We start from the raw sequence: 21,519 nt of genomic DNA, 5'->3' as shown, positions 1-21,519 counted from the left end.
TTTTGACTCAGTCTTCAATGGCAGCCTCTCCTCCCACACCTCTCAAGTGGATGGACAGCAGCATGGGGAACAAGGGAGCAAAGTCTCTCCCACTCTATGTAAAGATCTGACAGATTACTACTTGAGGAACCTGAATGTTCATGAGACTACGGGACGAACGAGAGTTCTGAACAAATTTCCTGATGTAGTTGCCAAGACACTCACCATGGTACTTGAAAAGTCTTGGATGTCAGGAAAAGTTCCAGGTAACTGCAAAAGGGGAAAAATATTTTTTTAAAGGGTAGAAAGGATAAACTTGGACATTACCAAAGTATCAGCCTCATCTCAATGCCTGGGAAGACCATGGATAGATCCTTCTAGAAGCTGTGTCAAGCTTCTAGAGGTGATTCAGGACAGCCAGCATGGCTTCACCACGTCAGGCAAGTCCTGCCTGACAAACCCAGTGGCCTTCTGTGATGGCATGACTCCATCAGTGGTCGAGGGAATAGCTACAGATGCCATTTATTTGCACTTCTGTAAAGACTTTGACACAATCCTCCATAACATCTCTATCTCCAAATTGGAGGCAGGTGGATTTGATGAATGGACTGTTAGATGGATCAGAAAATGGTTGGAGGTGGCATCCAGAGGGTAGTGGTCAACAGCTCAGAGCACCAATGAGCATCAATGACAAAGGTGTTTCTCAGGAATTCATTTGGACCAGTGTTATTTAATAAATTCATCAATTACCTTGACAAAGGAATCAAGTACATCCTCAGAAAACTTTTGGATGGCACCAAGCTGAGTGGTGGTGTTGACATGGCTGAAGGTCTGAATGCTATCCGGAGGGATAAAGGTCATTTAGCCATGGGAACCTTAGGAGATTTAAAAAGCCCAAGTTCAAGGTGCTGCAACTAGGTCAAGGCAACCCTGGGTATCAGCCCAGGCTGGGACAGCTGGAGAGCAGCCCTGGGGAGAAGGACTTGGGGGTGCTGGTGGCTGAGAGGCTGGACATGACCCAGCCATGGGCACTGCCAGCCCAGAAAGCCAAATGTGTCGTGGGCTGCATCCGAAGCAGCGTGGGCAGCAGGGGAGGGAGGGGATTCTGCCCCTCTGCTCTGCTCTGCTCTGTGAGACCCCACCTGGAATGCTGCAGATAGCTCTGGCTTTTATGTAAAAGTCATATTTGTGTTCTGTTTTTCAAGAATCTCAGGCTGTATATCTTCACTTACAAGCTCCCTTATCAATCACAAGTTCTGCTCCTTGAAAAAAATGATTCAGAGACTTTCAGGTTTCCCTCTGTTACTAAAAATATTTTAGATTGCAGTTTATGTTTTTTAAAAAGAAGAATATACAAGACCACACACATACTAGTTTAAAATCTAGATTACCACAATATCTAAACAGGAATGACAAAGAAAGAAAAGAGCTTTATGAAAAGGGCAAACCTGATGAAAGTTTCTTGACTGTCAACTACTCGAGTCTTAGGGATGTCCTAATTCAGACATCGTATCTTCAAATAGAAAGATTTTTGTATAAAAAATGCTTCAGAGAATTCTCTTTTGTAAGCATCACCATTTTCCTCTTAATCTAGCACCAACTTTTTGAAGTCTACAGCAATATGTATCAGAGCTTCCTGCACCTCCAAAGTTTGTGAAGAACACTGTGTGAAGAACACTGCCTTTGTTTTGAGCATGTCCTCTCAACTCAGCTGATGCCCTTACTCACTCTATGCAACTCAATCTTTTATAGAGCTCTATGAAATCTTTTCGGTCAGAGTGTTTGCTAGGTTGGAGAGGCTTAGTGATTTTCCCTCTATCTTAGTTACTACTTTCAAGATAGAAACCCTCCCTGCAGTAGCTCTCTTTGTGTAAATAGCTGCATTTAAAGTACAAAATCAATAGAAAAGTAAGGACCCAGCATAAAATAGTTAAGTGGCAATATAAAAGGTTTTTCACAATCATATAACACAAGACTATTTTGTTAAACAGGCAAAGTTATTTTCCCCTTAAGTGATACAGAAATGCATAAACAAAATCATAAGATCTTTGCTTTCCCGTCTACCTGACCTACCTAACCATGAGAGAGAAAATGTCATAATAAATTTGCCTCAGAATTTACTTTCCATGTTTCCTTATACTTTAGCTTTTGATTGTCTAGCCAGAGAGCCATGTGAATATAACAAATAGAATTTTTCTCCTAATTTTTGCATGATTCCATCACACCTTGAGAGCTGATTTAGGATGTAATCACACCCACACAAACACACACATATACACCCTCATCCAAATATACATGCACGCATTGTGAAAGGGCACAGGCATTCTAGACGACTTGTACAAAATTACTCTTTTTTGTCAGTGAGTCTCTGGTTGGTAAATAATTTTCTCAAAAAAAAAAAGCCCTCTTGATTTAGAACATGAATTTCCTTTCTGGTATGAACTAACCGAAATTTCAGAAAACAAGTTTCATCTTGCAAATAAAAATCAGGAAATGTTATTAAAAAGTAGATCATACCTAAACATCTATGTGCAAATTTACCTTACATAATTTTAATGATATCAACATATGCAGAACCATGAGTCTAATAATATTATAGTAAAGCCAAGTAAAAATAAGAATCAATCCAAAACAAAAATATAAAATACAGCTTCCTCTACTGAACTTACAAAATTATATTATAAATCCAATGTGGAACATAAATTTTCTAACACAATATATAGAAATCATGAAATAAAAGTTTTTCTAAAGCATGTGCATAAGAGAGTCTTTTCTTTTACAAAGAAAAAAAGTGTGTCAGTTTGTAAAATTGAAACAAAATTATTCCATTTAATATTTATTTTGAATATTCAATATATATATCAATGTTCCATATGAAATTGTTGTTCTCCACTGTGGTGTACTATTTACAGGGACCATCATCCAGTTTTTTGGAAAATCTCATTTTTTCCTCCATGTTAACATTCAGATCAGACTACATTCTAGATCATCTATCTAAATAATGGTTGAGAGACACTTTGCATTCGTAGACGTGTAGCTGGAGAAACCAAAAAAAACAATCAGAAACAGAATCCTAAAGGATTCTGCTGATACATGAACTGCAGGCTAATTAACTGCAGGCCATTAAATTTTTATATATTGTTTATCAGCTTGGATTACCAAACGTGATTTCTGCTGCTGTGTATACAAGAAGACTGCTAGGCTTGCTAGCAGAATAGTGCTGCTCCGGGACAATTTATTGACCCAAGACAATCTCAGTGCACAGTGGTGAGGAGCCAGTTTAGTTTTGATTTGTCTCAACACAAAGGAGTGTGGAGGAGAGGTGCACATGTGCCATATGCCGGAAGCAGCTAGAAGAACCCTCGTCTCTGGGGAGGCTTTGCCTGGCAGCTGTTTCATATCCCACATGGCACAGGCAGACAGCAGGTGACCACCAAGAACACTAAGTACCCTCTGCAAAGGTTCTGCAATCAGATGGCAAATTTCCAAGTTTCCACGGCAGTCCATTGGTGGAGGCTTGGATGGGTCTCCCATCAAGAGGCAGACCTTGGGAGGGGTGAGGGGGCATAAAAGGAACTGCACCACAAGCTCCAGGGGATTTTGATGCTTGCTTTTTGGCTTTGTACTTCTTGCTTTTGAGGCTTGGTGATTGGGGCATTGCGAGAGTTGTCTTTTTGGGCTTATGGAGACTTGTCTTTTGACCTCGGCCCCACCCGAACTTTTGGCTTTCCTGCCCTCACTGGCTCTTGTCTCCACCTCCATTCCTTTTCCATTTCCTTCCTTCTTTTCTGTGTTTTTTTTTTTTAACACACTTTTTTTTTTCAGGCAACTCCTTTTTTTTTTCATTACCAATAAATGGTTCTTAGATATGTTTGTCTTGTTTGACTTAATTTGGTTCTAAAACCAAAATTCTAGAAATTTTAAAAGAACTCACAGTTCTTTAAAAAAAAAAAAAAAAAGTTCTTTTAGAAAGGAAGTTCTCCACAGCGGAACGTGACAAGAGTGCACCAGGAAGCAGGATTTCAGGAGCATATGAGATGATCCCTGGGCATACTTGCACTTAATCAGGTCAAGCTGAGCTTTTTCAGGTTGTATGTCATCAGCATTGGAGCCAAAAGAGGTGTGAGAAGAGTAGGTCAGAAATCTTGTAATTGATAAAAAAGGGAGAAATATGAACTTTCCAACAGGCTATTAAGTCCTACAGCACCAGGAACAATTTGGAGGCAGTGAGGCCTGGAGCACTGGAAGTTTCCTCTGTTGAGGCTTGCATACATTGAGATGGCAAACTACTTGCCTCTCATTTAGTATTGTATTTATCCAACTCTGAGTGAGGAACTGAGCTCCAGCATCACTAAACAGAACATGTTGCAACAGCCCTGTGAGCCTAGCATGTGAGCTGTCTCCCAGTGCAGCACCTGGCACGGCAGAATGGAGGTAAGGCACCACATAATCGGCTGCCTAACGCTCATGCATTCAAAGAGCACATTGCTGAGATCTCTGGCAAGCCCCCTGAAGCACCAGGGGAAAGTGCTGTTCCTGCAAGACATCAAATGCAGTGACAGATTCTATAGCCACTCTGACAATCAAAGGATTTCACATGACTTAAATGATATCAAATGGACATTGGAAACACAGTGAAAAGAATCTCTGTGATGCTGCTAAAAAAAGTGCAGACACATGGAGCAGGGAAAGGACAGGAGGTCTTGCAATGGACTCCTGTGCCTTTTAAGGTGAATGGGAAGTTCCTTATTGAAACCCAGTCTGATATCCTACTCCTGCTAAATCTTACTAAGTGTTCATCGTGCCAAGTTTTGCTCAGCATTGAGATATAATTTGCTAGGAAGCATTTTGTATTTTAAAAGGATTACTTCTGCTTTTCTGGACATTAGAACCTAAATTATCATTCTCTGAATAGAGTTTTTGTTAGCAAATTAATTTACCTTTTGGCCAGCCCACAATGGTAAGGCATGGATTAAGTAAATGGACTGTATTTTCAGTGGTCATGCTTTATGGCAATATTGACACATTGTGACTGAACACAGCCATTACAAAATGCTGTAACTGGATAAAAATGCTGCAAGTAATACACTGAAGTTTTTCCACAGAAATCTCAGTATGGTGTACCCTGCTTGAATAGTAGCTTATGCTCACCCCCCACAAGAAATTATACAAAGGGACCAAAAAATTATTTCAGGCAAATGCTTCCCCACTGAGAGTGAGGAAAGATGAAGACTCTGTGATGCCCATTAAGTGGTACTTCATTGATGACAGTATTATAAAATGCATGTATGCATGCAACAGTTACAGACATCTGATTATAAAAGTACTTTTTAACCCAGAAGAAAAAATAACCCTTAGAACTGAGAATTTTTAGTCCTCATTTCAAGCTTTTTCTGAATAGCAGCCATCAATAAACCTCCCTGAAGGAAAGTTGATAAAAGGCTAATGGATACAGCAGAACGCTCACAAAAGAGATAAACAATTTATGGAGGACAATATGAAGCAGTGGACTAATACAAGAGTTAAATAGCAACAATTTTATGTCTGTAAAAGCTGCCTTCTAGATGCCAGTTGGATATTGTATTAATTTCTACAGAGTGTGAAATGCTAGTAAAGAGATTGTATCAGAAGCAGTGGTTCTCAAGATAAAGGAAATTATCTTGGTAGGTGCTGCAGCATGTAACAATAGAGGGACTAACTAGAACAAAAATAAACTTGCAGAACTGAGTATTATAAAAGGAGTAGTAAACCAGGAGGTGAAACTGCAACTGATGTCACACTTGGAAAATGAGAATTGACAATATTTTGATTCTTTCGCAGTTCTATTCTATGGATAATATATGCAAATATTTCTTATAATTCACTAAGATATTACACTCAATAATCCTGCCTTAGACTTTACACTTTACCTGGAACTTTGTTGATTTTTTCAAATTACTTATTACAAATAAGTATGAAATATTTCAAATTACAAATATTTCAAATTACTTACTTACAAATTACAAATTATCATGTTGTGTATGACAATATTCTGAATAAGAATCTTTCCCTGTGAACCAGAAACAGAAATACTCAGTGTGGTAGTTTAACCCTACCTGGCAACTATGCCCATGCTCATCTGCTCAGTCACTCCCCCCAAAATAGATGGGGGAAGAGAATCAAAAGGGTAAAAGTGAGAAAACCAATAAGTTATGATAAGAACAGTTTAACAATGAAAATAAAATAATAATAGAAATAATATGAACACTAAGCTAATACAAAAAATATTTTAGTGAAAAGGGAAATAACAAAGAGAGAGTGATAAAAGCCAAACAAGATAAGTGATACAACTGAAAATAAGTACTCATTACCAACCAACCAAAGGCTGGCCAGCCCCTGAGCAGCACCCTCATGGCAACCTCCTCCCTAATCTGCTGGGCATAGCAATACATGATGTGGGATATCCATTTGTTCAATTGATACCAGCTGTCCTGGCTGAGTGACCTTCCTATTCATGTCATAAAATAAACATCAAGAGAAAAAAAAAGTAGAGAGAGAATAAGAGCTTGTCAAGTTAATTCTTGCAGAGTCTTCTGAATCTCTATTTTTTGTTGACACACCTCCCAGCTAAGACATCCAAGAAAGCAGATGCACTGTGAAAATAAACTCTGTAAACCCATCTGACTTTTCATATAACTACACTGACCTTCTTTTGGATTTCAAAAATTGTAGCCCAATTTTTGGGCTACAGATTAGTAAGAAGTATTTTCTTTTAGACAACACAGATCAGCTCAGACATTGAAGAAATTATTATGCTCCTTTGTTTAAAGTGGTAGTCACACTCTTGTCTTCACAACTGCCGATATTAACAAAAATTTGTCATACAATATTTTAATATCAATGCTTACTTTATAGATAAATTGATGTCTTAACTTTAAACAAATATTTAAATGTTTGTAGTCACTTAGAGGTTTGCACATAGCTGACAGAACATGCAAACTCATTTAATTATTGGGAATGGTCCCACACTTCACTGAAAGAGATTAACTCATTAACTCAAGCAAGCTACAGTTTTGTCATCTTAATCAAGTCCCTATCTAAATACAATTAATTTATTCATCGTTTTTGGTCTCTTTCATCAACTGTTTATATAAAATATGTAAGAAAGTCAGGACATGATTTTAGAAGCCTATAAATAAGAGAAATCCGTGTGTCAAAATGTATATCCAATAATTTTAGTAGGGTATTCCAACAGTGTGATCTACCTTCCTAAATGCTGTAACTGAGATGGCTCCACAGGTAAACCTGTAGTTAGACTTTAATTTATCCATTTGCAATGAAGAAGAAATCACTGCTCACATAATTTCAGCCTTTTAGAAGTTAGACATTGAACCTAAATTGTTTCCAGTTTTTAAAGAGAGAAAATAAAGTATGCAGAAGAAGAGGTTTTTTCCAGTTAAGTAAATGGTCATCTTTCAGCACAACATTTCTTCTTTGTTGGGTTCTAGGTGACTTGTCTTTCCTAGCTATACATACCATTTAGATATGGAATTAGATGGGGTGACTCTCACCTTGTCTGTGTGCTGTGGATTAACACGGAGTCTTCATGCAGAATATGAACTGTGTAAATTTGCATCACAATGCGTTACAAATTATTCTCCTCAAGCAGGCTACCTCCAAGCATGACAAACTCATTCTGTCTCTCAGAATTTTGTCCCAACAGGTTCATATTTTCAGGCAGGCATGAGATTCCAAAACATGGAGCAGTGCATTATTCCAGTACTTGGAATTGCTGGAAGATGTGATGGTAATAGAAGAAATCTGCAAAAAGTGATGTTACCAGTGTACATGTACAGGGTTCACTGGAGCACTTTCCAGTTTATTTTATGCAATTTGTAACTTCTAGATACCAAAATACCACCTTGAGAGTATTTTTTATGTTACTTCTCTTTAGCAAAAAAGGCCAAAAATTTCCTCTGTGTGCAATCAGGAAACAATTAAGGATTGTGAACATTTGCCTATGGCTGGGGTTAGGACTGCTATAAGCATCCTGCTGGAAACAAAAAGAACTCTATTATGGATCCCTATTAATCTCAAATTCATTGTAGAAGTAAAACTTAATACTAGAAAAGGAAATCTGCAGGGAAGAGCGAGAGGTCTTCCATGTCAGGCTTCTGCTCCAGAGGAGGATTGGATGAGGTATATGCCAGAGAATTGTTCTGTAAACTTTAAGAGACAGTGATTCATAATCTGCCCATATTATTTACTGAAGTTACTCACTGACCTCTTTATTAGAAAGTTTTTCCTTATTTTTATCCTATACAGTTTTGGCTGTAAGCTTAAGCATATTATTTCTCATCCTAGCTATTTTTCAGACAGACTGAATAGATTATTTCTTTTCCTTTTCCATATTCCTTCAGTTACATAAAGGTCATTGTCTTCAGTTCAGTCTTTTGTTCATGCTAATAGCCCCACAGGTCATGGCTCCTGGATCTCTCGCAAATGGACTCTCTCTGTGGACTGGACTATCTTTAAATCACTTTGCTCTAGACAGTGTCTTTACATCCTTCTGGAAATACATGTGCTCACAAATGAAAATTGCACTCCAGCCACAGTTGTAGTAATGCTGTTTAGAGTAGAAGTATTCCAGATGCCTTGATGATTGTTCTTCTAAATTCCAGTACAATGTGCCTAGTAGTATCATGATATTTTTAACTCCCGCTGAGGCTGTTATAAAATGTAACATCTTGACGACTTCAGAGCAACACTTATCTTTAGCTGACTCTTCCTCATTTATGCCATTGATACTCATTCCTACATATAGTTTCTGGTATTTCTTTATGTCAAAAAATGAATTTGTTTTCCTAAACACTCCTCCAATCTGTTATTTGTTTTGAAATCTAATACTGTTTTCCAGCATTTCCAGTCTTCCAGTTTCACTTTACCCAAAATTTTTTCATAAACACCCTTCATATTCATGAATAACTGGATAAATACCCTGTGCAGAGAAATGGCAATGCCAAGAGCTCTACTGTCATGTGAGCAAAAGCCTGAAGCTCTGTGTACCTATGTAGCCAAGCACACCTCTCTAAGTATGTGAGATGCAGACTGTAGAAGTTGTCACTGCTGTTAGGGAAGCTCGAACCACCCTATGGCTTTTTGTGTTCTTTTTTGTCTGAACCACTTATTTATCTCAGCTGCCACATTTTGAAGATAAAACAGCAGCAGACAGAGATTTATTGTGATGTATTGCACAGCTCTCTGCCTCAGTCACATTTTCAAGGTGATCCCTTTGTCACACCGGAGTTTAGTTAAGGAATGCATGCACAGTAGGAAGGCAGAGTGTTGTTATTGTCTCTTTCTGTGACAGAGCAATGCTTATGGTGAGGTCAAGATGACATTAGGGGAGTCCTCACCACACCTGCTGACTTTTCTTCATTGATATTTGCTTTTTCTAAATCAACAAATATTTGCATAAATAAATATTATATGTAGCCATCTCATATTGTCTGAAGTGTGCATTCCAAAGGTAGTTTTAGATCCCAAGGTCTATTTCATCCAATTTTTTGGTATTTAACATCCAAGTGCCTATTAAGTGATCAAGCACTGCCATGTATTAAGAAAACAAATCAAAAGGAGAGAAACTGTGGATAGACATAGCAGTAATACTAGTACTAGACTGACAGTATGGGATAAAGATGCTTAACTTAACAGAGAACAGGCATAATTTCAGCTTATATTCAGCACATTATATTTGAATATTCAGCATATTCAAAAAACATGCCTCTGGTAAAACTCAGCTCAGCTGCTGTTAGTGTCCAGTATATGCAGATCTCTCTATCCATCATTCTCTATTTTCTTCAAAACTAACAAATGGGGTATCAGTTAAATGCCTTTTGTGAAGGTAATTATTTCTGCAGACACCATTTCTTTCAAGCAGACAAAGACTTCTGTATAAACCACCAGTCATCAGCCATTCATTTCATGTTACTCATATTTACCTGGCGTAATTGCCTCTCTTCAGTTTGAACTCCTGGGAAGACACAGTTCAGCTGATCATATGGTTCACAAATTTTCTTGTAGGCCCTTAAATTTACAAGGACAGCTTTCAAGAACATTTGTGAAACATAAAAGATTATATGAAAAAAAGAAAGCCATATTAAAGACTTACTTAGTTTGTCCTCCTTCTCACATTCAAGTCCTGAAAGAATCTCCAAATATTTTTACCCATTGGGAAAAAAATATACAAACAAAATATAGAAAAAGGCAAAAGCTGTAGATGGAGTAGTAGCACTGTATAGCACTGAGGTTCATGACCTTTCCAGAAAGCCCTGATGTCAGTTGTTTACAACTTCATCAGACCATGACCTTTAACAGTGATTTTTTACATGTTTCATTGTCTGCATAAAAAAATAGTATATTTCACAATTTCATTTAAACTCTATCAGAAACAGCTTTTTTTTTCCCCCCTCAGAAAGCAAGAATAAAGGGGTTTTTTTTGCTCTTCAGCCATTCAGTGATGAATTGTAGTATTTTATACAGTGAAGTAAGGATCCAGTAAACGTTATGGGATATTTTGTGCTAAATTTAATGGTTTTCTCATATTTGTCTGACTAAGTTATGCATTACAGTTACAAAGCTGGGATCCCAAAAGAAAAGACTCACAACTAAAGTCACGTGTAACCCACTACAAATCCAGTATGTGCATGTTGTATAGTACACAACCCTTGGTTTTATAAACACAATATTTTGCAGGACGCCTGCTTCATTCACTTCATGAGGGCATTTGCAGTTCTTCCGTAAGCCAGTATTTCAGGTTTTTTATTAATGCTCATCTACCATCAAAATGTGCAGTGCAGTGGGCTGTAATCCAGGCTGACAGGACATCAGCTGTCCTCTTAACCCCGCTGTGCAGGCAGCCGCTGACAACCCCCCAGCACAGGGAGGAGGAGGACGAGAGGCAGATGGGAGGAAGGGCCTTCCTCTCTGAAAGAGCAGTAAAATAACACACAGAAAGACACTCTCAGCTGTAGTGAAGAGTAACCACAGAGAAGGCTCAGTGCAGAGCCTTTCCCTTTAAAACTCTATGTGTATATATTGTTTAGCACTTCTTTCACAGACAAAATCCTCATTCACCAAATAATGTCCAGCTAAAAAAACACATGAATTTCATCAGCAAAATTCAGGTCTATCCAACCCGATTCACCACCAGAGCAAGCCTACCCTACCTATGCTATGAGTCAGGGTTCCTGGAAAAGACAGCTTATAGGCCATGCAATTTCAGAAGATAGAAGCAGTCAAGCAGAATGACTTAAAACACTGCATAGGATCTTCAATTCTATATTTCTCGCCTTCAAATATTTAATTTTGTGACCTCAATGGTCTTTTATTGTATTATTTCTATATGCATGTCAATGTACACTGTTCCTTAGGCAAAATATCTTGCCTTTTTTATTTTTTATTTTCGTATTGTTCCTGTCTATACACACTAATAATATAATTCGTCATGTTTGTTTTTACATCCACAGGGCTGGAGATTTGCCTTATAAATACCTGAATTGTCATGTACTTCCATGATGTCATATCAATAATAATAAAGGGAAAAAGAAATCAGAAACTTACTTTGCGGAGTCCCACTATGAAGTATTGCTGAACTTCTGAATTAGATGTTGTTGGAAGGAAGGGGTTGAAAGCAAAAGAATGGTGAGGAGAATGGTAAATTATCTTAAGTAACCTTGCAGCTGGGAATGCCAAAGCCTGGAAGACAATAGTGTGGGGAATGCCATATTTTATGCCTACAACTGTTTGTATTTTGTCTGTTTTGAGAGGTAGACTTTCTGTGTAGAGATAACACTGGTGTTTGGAGAGATTCGGAGGCACCCTTATTGACATGCTTGAGCTGCCTGTCTTGGGAAAGAGAAGATCAGAGCTCAGAGACCATAAAAAAGTACAAGAGAGGTTACAGCAGGGTGGTAAACTACAGGTGCATGAGTCCTTTATAAATGGGCACAAACAAGTTCATTAGGGTGGGCAGAGGCTGACAGTGCCTCTGCTCCTGCTTGGGTGTCTCTCAACACCTCCTGGTGTTGCTGCAGGATACTCCCACTAGCAAGGTAATGAAATAAACTTATGTTTTGCATTTCAGCCATGGTTTTGTGCTGCATGCCTGTGTCAGCTCACACAGATATTTATTGACTTGGTACAATTAAAAATAAATGCTCTGACATAACATTTTTCTGTAATTAATTGTATTAAATACAAAATTATATTGCCTTGGTTGGTCTAATGCAGCACACTGCTACTAAGGAGATAGAAATTCAAAGGTAGTAATGCTTGCAGCCTGTATTTATATGGCCAAGTTGTTCAAAACTTGCTGCCCTTTCACTGACATTTACTTTACTGAAAAAATGTTCATCTTACAAGGGCACAAATGTGACAAAAGAACATATATTGTGGAGAGATGGGAAGAAAGAAAGAGAGAGAAGCATGCTGGGCACTCCAAACCTACAGATGTGCATGAATGGATGTAGGGAATCACAGAGTGTAATGTCCTCTCCCTGTGGTCATGGATCTACCACTGCCTTACAGCAATACAAATACACACAGCTGAGATCCTAGTAAGTTCAAAACAATGCTCATCACAGATTTCTAAGCATTGAAGCACAAATAAGACAAGATATATTAACAGAAGCATAGAAAATTAAAATTGTAACAATATAAATCTTGTAAACTAAGGCAACAGCAGCTTTAAAAAATATGAACACAGGGCTAGCCTCAAAGTTGACTAAAAATGCTTATTCCTTGTAATCAAATCACCTCAATAGCTCACTGTTTCTCTTAACACATTTCATGAAAAAACCAGGAGGTACCTTCAGGATGCCGTGAATTCCCTGAAATACCCAACTAACAGAATTCACAACCTATATGGCTCCTGAGATCCAAAAGCCAACTAGGACCACCTGTCTCAGTTTCTATTGATCCATTTTTCAAGCTATAAAAAGTGTATGAATAAGCTGGGAAAGCAATTACACTTTGGCTGTAACTACTGCAGCCCACAAAGAGAAGCAAATAATTAATTAATATAAAGTGGTATTTTATAAAAATAAGTAAGGGGGGGAAAGTAACCAGAATGTTCTTCTAGATGCATTTTGGAAGGCCTAAAAGTGAGGTCTGAAAAAGTGTACAGTCCCCAGCAAGAATACAGTACATCTCACAAATGCAATGGAAATGCCTCTTCAAGCAGGAGTCTAAGGAACGTTGTTACAGTATAAATACTTCTCTAAACTGTAGTCTTGCAATCATAATCTCCTTCACCCACCAGCATCTTTTTATAAACTTTTTCTTGTATCACTAGTGAGATTGATAAAAAGTGCAACCACTGTGGAGCTGCCTTAAATTATTTGAAAGACTGCAAGATGGAAGAATACCTGAATATAATCTATAGTGCAATGGTATCCATTTACAGTATCTTTCTAAAATCTTAGTGAAATTCAATTTTTTCTCTTTTCCATGGTGCATTTCTTCCACCCTTGCAAAATGCATCATGTAGGGGTCAGATAAACAGTTTGGCTTAGCACTCAGGGTTCTGTACTGTTGTTTGACTTGCAAGAGATGAATCAGGCTAGGTAGGGACTAGGAAACAAGCATCAGCTCTCCAGGTATTTCAGTGAGACTCCAACACTCCCGACCAGATCTGAGTGTTATTTGGGTGTCTGGAGCCATCTGGAGTCTTTTGAACACATCTGCCTCCAAACTTTTCCCATAGTGTACCTGTTTTCAAACACAAAGTCTGATTTTCCCCATTATATCATGGCAGTATGTACAGCATTCACATATAGACCTTCATGATTTGCAGTTGAAAAATGTTGTATACAGAAAAGAGATTTTTTTTGCTCAACAAAAAACCCCTGACAAAACCACCCCATCTTGCTCCACAGATGCAGAGAGGCAAAGGAAACATATTGTTTTAAATAACTCCAAATTTCAGACTGTTTTATTTGAATTATTTATGCCTGCTGCATCATGCAGACATACATTTAAAAAAAGAAGAAGAAAAGAAATTAAAAAAAAGTTTTTGATGTTTCACATATAGCATGACATTGCTTTACCCCTCACTGTTAGAGGTGCTGTAATTGTGACTCTTTTGGAAAGACATTATTCATATGTGATTAATGTTGAAATGCATAGTTTAGTGCCTCTACTTCCACCCCAATGAGGGATACCTGCAGTACAGTGTCTGACTGAACACCCCAAGTGCGTTTTTTAACCATTGTTTTTTTTCCTCTTTGTCACATGCACATGTCTACATTAGAAAAATAATCTAGAAAAATATTTCTTTTTCATATAAGGTTTGCTCCTTCTATTTCTCTGTGCAGCTTCTTAAGAGTTTTGTTTAACTATGAAAATATCTGGAAACATATAATATAGGCATAAAGGAAATTTTGACAGCATTAATTAAGAAGTCTACCAGACATAGAGAAGTCACTGTTGTATAACATCAATGTAAATAAGATTAAAATCAAGGTAACTTCTGCTTTCTGTTTCGAAGCTATGAGATCTCAAATGGTTTCAGTTCACAAGGAGCTACAAATGCTTTTGTGTGTGCACTTGAGTGAACTTTGACAGAAATTTGGTCGAGATTATTTTTCCCATGTTCTTATTTGGGGAAGATAAAAGATATTTTTCAGCTTCCCATATTCATTATTTGTTCTACGTATTTTTTAAGCCTCAGTTTTATTTAAAATGGATATTGCTCCTGTCTTGTCCCCCAGAGCTCAAAAGCTTTTGTATGTCCATATGATGCTTCCATTCTTGCACAGAGCACCTACATCTTTTCTGTGGAGTAACAATGGCAAACAAAGAAAAAAGTTATTATGTTGATTTAATTCCTTTTGATGGCTCTGCATAATTATAAAAGCAACTGTGTTCTTAAAGTAATTGTTTAAGTTCAAACTGATTTAGTCCAAGATAGAACAATAAAGGCTGTTTAAAGACATTTTAAAATGTGTGTATGTGTATTTGTACACCTACAGAGAAATACATGCTATTAGACCAGACCAAGTGGTATTGCTTTCTTATCATTGGGACTAAAGAAAAACTAGAAAACCAGCCTAAAATTTAAGGATTATTAATCCCTGATTTTGAAACCCTTCTGCTTTTTGGCAGAAAATCTGTCTTCTTGATGACATGCATAATTATAGCTGTTAGAAGTATAGTTTCTTTCTGGTAAAATTCTTTTGTATGCACAGAATTAGGTAACAAGTACTGGTATAAATGGCATATTCATTTAAATAGCAAAACTTCTGCTCCTCCTGTACATTGAAAGCAATGTTAACATTCTTGCAATCCAAGGATTCCTAAATCAATTTCATAATGGATAAGATAGTTGTGTTCAAAGCTTTTGGAAGAGTCCAATTTTTTTTTTTTTTTTTTACTCACTTTAGTGTCATTTTTATTCAGACACAGGCTCTGGAAATTTATATCACTGCTAAATCAAGTCTCAGAAAATAAAATATGATGGAAGACTGAAAAGTGTCATTTGTGCAACTTCAAAACATTCCTTAGACTACCTCATCTCAGTTATATTTCTTCAACATGAAGACCCCAGATATCTTGCAGCAGCAAACAAGTTAAAATTAAATTATTCATGAGACTCTGATATTAACTAAATATTTATTACTGGAAAGACAGGAATTTAGGTCATGTTAACAGATAGTTAATGTTTTGGATTATAATTTTGTAGTATTTTGTAGCCTGATTCATTTGACAGTGAATCCTGGATTGGAGGTGCCCACACTGTTCAGCTGGAAGATATTTATGACTGGGATGCAAGGTCAGCTCAGATCTGGCAGGACTCATTAGTTCAGGTGCAGTGATGTGGAAATGCTTCATAGCTCTTCCAGAGTTGGCACAATCCAGAAATAGTACATCTGCCTTTTGTGCATCAATCAGATACTGACAATTATAAACTGGCTTCACAAAAAGACATATTGTGTGTCTCCACAAAGAGGAGTATTTCTTGCTATTTGGTATTCTATTTCTGCTTCTTCAGAAAGCAGTGTGGGTCCAACTCAGATTACTACTTCTGAGCCCTATGGGTGACAGCTAATTCATTTTCTAGAAGTGTTTAATAGACTGAAGCATAAATGCATAGATGCAGCCTGTGCCAGCACTGCATTTAAGCAATACAAGACCCTTGACCACAGTGCAAAGATTGAGTGACTGGCTCTGTTGGAAACAGCTGACAAGTGTTAGACAGAGAATAAAACTACAGCTGCATCCAAGCTGATTCTTGCAGTTTCTCTCTCCCTCACGTCTCCTCACTGCTCCTTGAGATTAGAGAGGGGATCATTGACAAAGGCATGACAGGAGAATTTAGGAGAAATGGTATAGAAAAGTCCCATAAGTGGGTTTATACTGAATGGGCTTCTCTTTGTAAGTATGCATATATATATGTTAAAAATTATTGAAGTAATTTGCACTATTTACAGATTATACTTAGTCTAGCCATATTTCAGTTGAAACTAAAAAATCAGGAGTTTTGTGTGCCTCTTGTAGGCTTACAATGGCAATACTTTTTATTATTTTCATTTCTGCATCTCTTAAGGACCTGAAAATTTCACCTATTTGTCTCTATTTACCTATGTGCTAGATTCAGTATAAATGTGGCTGATTTTATTATCCATATGAATGTATAATACCCTTAGAATGAAACTGGAGATGCTTAAATGCCAATGCATATGACCAGTAGGTGTGAGAGCTAACAATACCACACATCTCACACAGTGCAGTCCCCTCCCCAGCACATTTCCATCCAGTACTGCTCTGCTTTTGCATTTCTAAGACAGCAGCAGAGGAATGCCCACCTAGGTGTTAACCATCACAAGAGGAGGAAAGGTTGTTTACCCTGTCCATTAACTGATGCTGCAACCAGGGGGAATCACAAATGGAACAGGATGAAGGAAATGTGCTCTCCATGCTGTATGTACACAACCAACGAGGAAAGGAAAAAAGACTTCTGTTGATGGTGTAACTACATGTCAATGCAATCATAAGCTCCGACTCAAGTGCTTCCAACACTGTTCTTTTTGCCAACTGTGACAGTCCAAGACGGTTGTCAGAGGCTATGGACATATCCAGCACTTTACAGTACTGAAGTGCCCTGGAAATGGTGCTGAAAGAGAATCCCCCCATAGTTACTCAGTCTTCTGATTGTTAAAAGATGATTACGTATTCTTTTTTTTTTTTTTTTTCACCTTCATGGTGGTTTTCATTCAAAGCAGAGATTGCTAATGCTAATAAATTCTTCCTAAGAATTTTGCTCAAATCTTCTTAAAAATCAGTTTGTCATCTCCTTGTTGCCCATAGTTATTTTCTGTGCTACAATTAGGTAATTATTTTACAGAAATATTTACTTTTAAGAAAGCCCTGGTTTTTTGTCCAAACATAACCTGCTATTGCGTATGCTTTTCCTTCTTTCAGCCAGTGTTTTTTATGCAACACACCATTCTTTAACATTCATTTAAAAAGACACATCATTTCTATAAAAACAAAAGCTAGAACCAATAACTAGTCATAGGCAAGCTGCAGAGTAAGTCATAAAGACCAGACTGGCCTAAGTCTTCATTTCCATGTAAGTACGTCTTTTGTAAAGCCATCTAGGCTCAAAACACATCATTTCTCAACTAATCTACAATCTCAGCTGGCACTGCCCCACATAAAATTTTAAATTTAGACATCATACCTCCTCATGTCACACTCTTTAGTGTGTAAAAAGTACATCCTACAACTACTCTCAATCACTGGTGAGCAAAATGATCGACATTTTAAAGTGTGACACATTTCTTGTTTTGAGTCAAAAATAGAGGGAAAGGTGATAAATGTGGCTATTGCATGCAAAAAATATAGTATTAAAACAGTCATATTTATATAGATATAAAATAACACAGATATAATTACAATTACTATGAACTCATACAGAAAATACCTTCACAGCCCTGAATTTTCTTATTACTCTTGATTTCATATAGCAAAGAGTATTGCTACTGACATTTCTGGTCAAAGCAGTAAATTACTATGTAACCAAAACAGTCATAATTTATAGATTCTTATAATGAGCAAGCAATTAAATTGATTTGTTGGACATCTCCCCCAGTTGACTTCTGTTTAAGAGTAGTGAGTTTCCCCTAGGGATTGCCACTAGTGTTTCCACTAGTGATCTGTAAGTACGTGAAAACCTTATGGAACACATATACCTTGTATTTAAAATCTATGAAATATTTCAGTCCTGGTTCTTACACAAAACAGGGATCTTTGCAACTCCTTGGATAACAGAAGGGGGCCAAAATATTTGAGATTATGGTCTTTACTTTTTGAAGCTTCTGACAGTTTTTCTGACTCTAATACAGGACATCTGTAGTAAAAAGTGGCTCTGCCTGTGGCAGAAGGTTGAATTGATCTTTAAGGTAATTTCCAATCCAAACCATTCAGTGATTCTATGATTCTATGACATTTGCTTTCATGTCACAACATTGCTTTCAGGCTATTGATGATTTTCTCTAAATGTTGTTCTCTGTTATTGTGCCATCACAGCATCACTGCTTCTATCAAAATTAAAATGAAGCAGGTAATAAATAACTCCCAAATAGAACATATTTTTTGCTCAAACCATGACTGAATTCAATGATCTGCGCAGAACTTTTATATGCCTTAAGCAAAATGCATCACTTCTGCATTCTTTTTTTAGAGATGTGCAGTCCCGTCTTACTGACACTAACTTCTATCACAGAGACCCTTTACTTTTAGCTGTAGATATGGTCACGTTGAGAATTTGAACCTCAAATAAAATTGTCTTGTCAGTGGCATTGTATCTCTTGTTGCTATGCATTTTAGGGAATTTCACATTTAATCAGACAACAAAGCATCAGTTTAACTTCAGCATTCCCTACTATAGAAATGGAGATGGCACTGCAGAAAATGCCCACCTTCAGCCTGCAATTACCCAAAGGGCAAGCCACAGTACTACCCCTTGTGCTCCAGCAGAATTCTAGCAGGGCAAACTGCATCTGCAAAAGTTGCCTACACTTGTAAGACGGAATCCAACCTAAAAATTCCCTCTTGGAGAATGAAATAAAAAATAACACCTCAGTATGACAGCTTTGCTGAAGAAAAGTCTTATTCCAACCTACCTACCTGTATTTTCTCCAAACCACCCAGTCCCTGTAACAATGAAGACAGAAGGAGGGCAACAGAAGCAGTAGGAAGGCAACAGAATAGTCACTTTATTCAAATTTGCAAATTTTTGAGAGGCTCAATTGCATAATTTATCCTTATAAATTTTACTGATCCTAGAGTCAGTATAGCAAAGAAATGAGGTCTGAGAATATTCTAATAAATCATTTAAGCAAACAATCATGACTGCTGAAAGCAGAGGTCTTTCAAAATATATTGCCATAGTGAAAGCATTGAAACTCTCTCAGACACTCCCAAAAAGTATGGAGTATTACAAAGTTAAAAGCTGGAGTTATTACACTGCACAACTATTTAGACACCACGTAAAAATTATTAATTTTTACTGTATATATTCATGTTGGATAGGAAAATCCACACATTTGCACATTTCTTTCCAGAAAATCCAGATTTACACTTATTAAAAGTTTCCAGAAAAAAAGGAGGAAATATTTTACTTTATTGGTTGCTGGCCTTAAATAGAGCTGGCCACACGTCAAAGGAAAGCTATTATCAGAATGATAATATATATATATGCTAGGATATGCTAATATACAACACTATATGTAACACATTAAATAAGATACCCCACTGTTGTGAGCACCTTACCAAAAATCAGTATCACAGAACTCAGCTATTTGTATTAAATCTCATATGAAATGAAAGAAAAAGTAAACTGTGGACAGACTAAAAATTCTTTGGTTCACTTATTGGATTTCCCCTACACTGGTGCCATAAGCTGACCTGAGCCAGCAGCACACAGCACAGAGCCAAATGCTCAACTCCCCTTGCCCAGTGGGACTGATGACAGAGAAGGGAGATCAAAAGAAGCCATGCATCAAGATAAGCATAATCTAATAGGTGAAGGGGAAAACAACAAGATCACAACCACATCAAATGATGCAGAGACAGTCACCCACCACCTCCCACAAGCAGAATGACAATGAGCAAGTATCAGATTAGTGGCCGCCTTGGAAGTAGCCCACATCCTTCCACCCTCCTTCTATATCTATACCCAGTTTTGAGTGCTAATCATGATAAGAGCTATTCCTTTGTTCACTTGCAGGCAACAGCCCCAGCTCTGTCCCTTCCCAGCTTCTTGTGAACCTCTAGCTTACACACTGGGGACAGGGGTAAAGTGAAAAGTGGAGAAAGCCTTGACATTGTGTAAGTAGTGTACAGGAACAGACAAATTGTTAGTGTGGTATCAATACTATTTTAGCCAAAATCAAAGGTACAGCACCATATTGGCTGCTGTAATGAAAGCTAATTCCTTCCCAGCAAGGTCCAGTACAATTGCTTATGCAGTAGTGGTGATTTTTTTTACCAATTTAAGGTAAGACTTCCCCTTAAAAAACAGTTCAAAGTCCAATAGTGACTTTCCAAAAGCTTTTCCTGCAGATCTGCTCACACTTGGATGTTGATAGGAAAAGAACAAGACCATGAAAACTGGTCTAAGAATTAGATTTTCTAAGCTATTCTCTTTTTTCTAACACACAGACAGTGCCAATAAGAAATGCACTACCATTACAGCAATTGCCAAAAGTCTCACTGAAACAAACCAAAACCTGAGACCTTTTTAAATGGTATGAAATGTGAGATATTTGTACTTTGGCAGCTTTATTGAATATCAGATGTACAGTCCATTTTGCAATAAGGAAAGAGAGACAGTGTTTTGACGGAAAATAATGCCTGTATCCCACAATAGTGCTAATACCAATTTATTATGGGGAAGAAGGAAGTGGATTTTTCCTGTTGCAAGGACTGCCCATCACGGGACACCACACTGTGTCATGCAGCACAGTCACTGCTGAAGGAGACCTGCCCAATCCAGCCTCACCCAAGGCCCCTCGTGCCAGCCAGTCCTGAATGACCTGCATCAGGAGTGGTTCGACCCTGGGCAGTCACGGGTGAAAAACAGCGGCACTTTTTGGTCTCAGCTTCCACAGGAATTAATTCCATCACACAGGGTGCTGAGGAGGCCTTGAAGAGGGACTTTCCTTCAAGCTAAGCATCTTGGACACTGGAGTCTCCTTTACATCTGGAGTTGCTACAAATGTTTGATTGAAATATGGGAGAAATCTTTGCGTGAAATACAGCAGGAAGGGTGATACTGTGCTATGGTAGGCCCCTTTGCTACTGCAAAAGGAAACCCCTCGGAGTCCTTTCATCGGCGAAGTACACACAAAGCACCAAAGAACTTCAATATTCCAGAATGCACCAATTCGCAATTGGCATATGCACCAATATGCACACACTCGTTTTTTCCCTTTCCAGAAGCCGCAACTGACACACTTCGATCCTCAGTCCCCAGCGTGGTGCTGACCAACGACA

Source organism: Onychostruthus taczanowskii, unplaced genomic scaffold (assembly GCF_017590055.1).
Source record: "Onychostruthus taczanowskii isolate IOZ18803 unplaced genomic scaffold, ASM1759005v1 scaffold167, whole genome shotgun sequence".
In the NCBI taxonomy this organism is placed as follows: Eukaryota; Metazoa; Chordata; class Aves; order Passeriformes; family Passeridae; genus Onychostruthus; species Onychostruthus taczanowskii.
Note: the sequence above shows the minus strand (reverse complement) of the source record.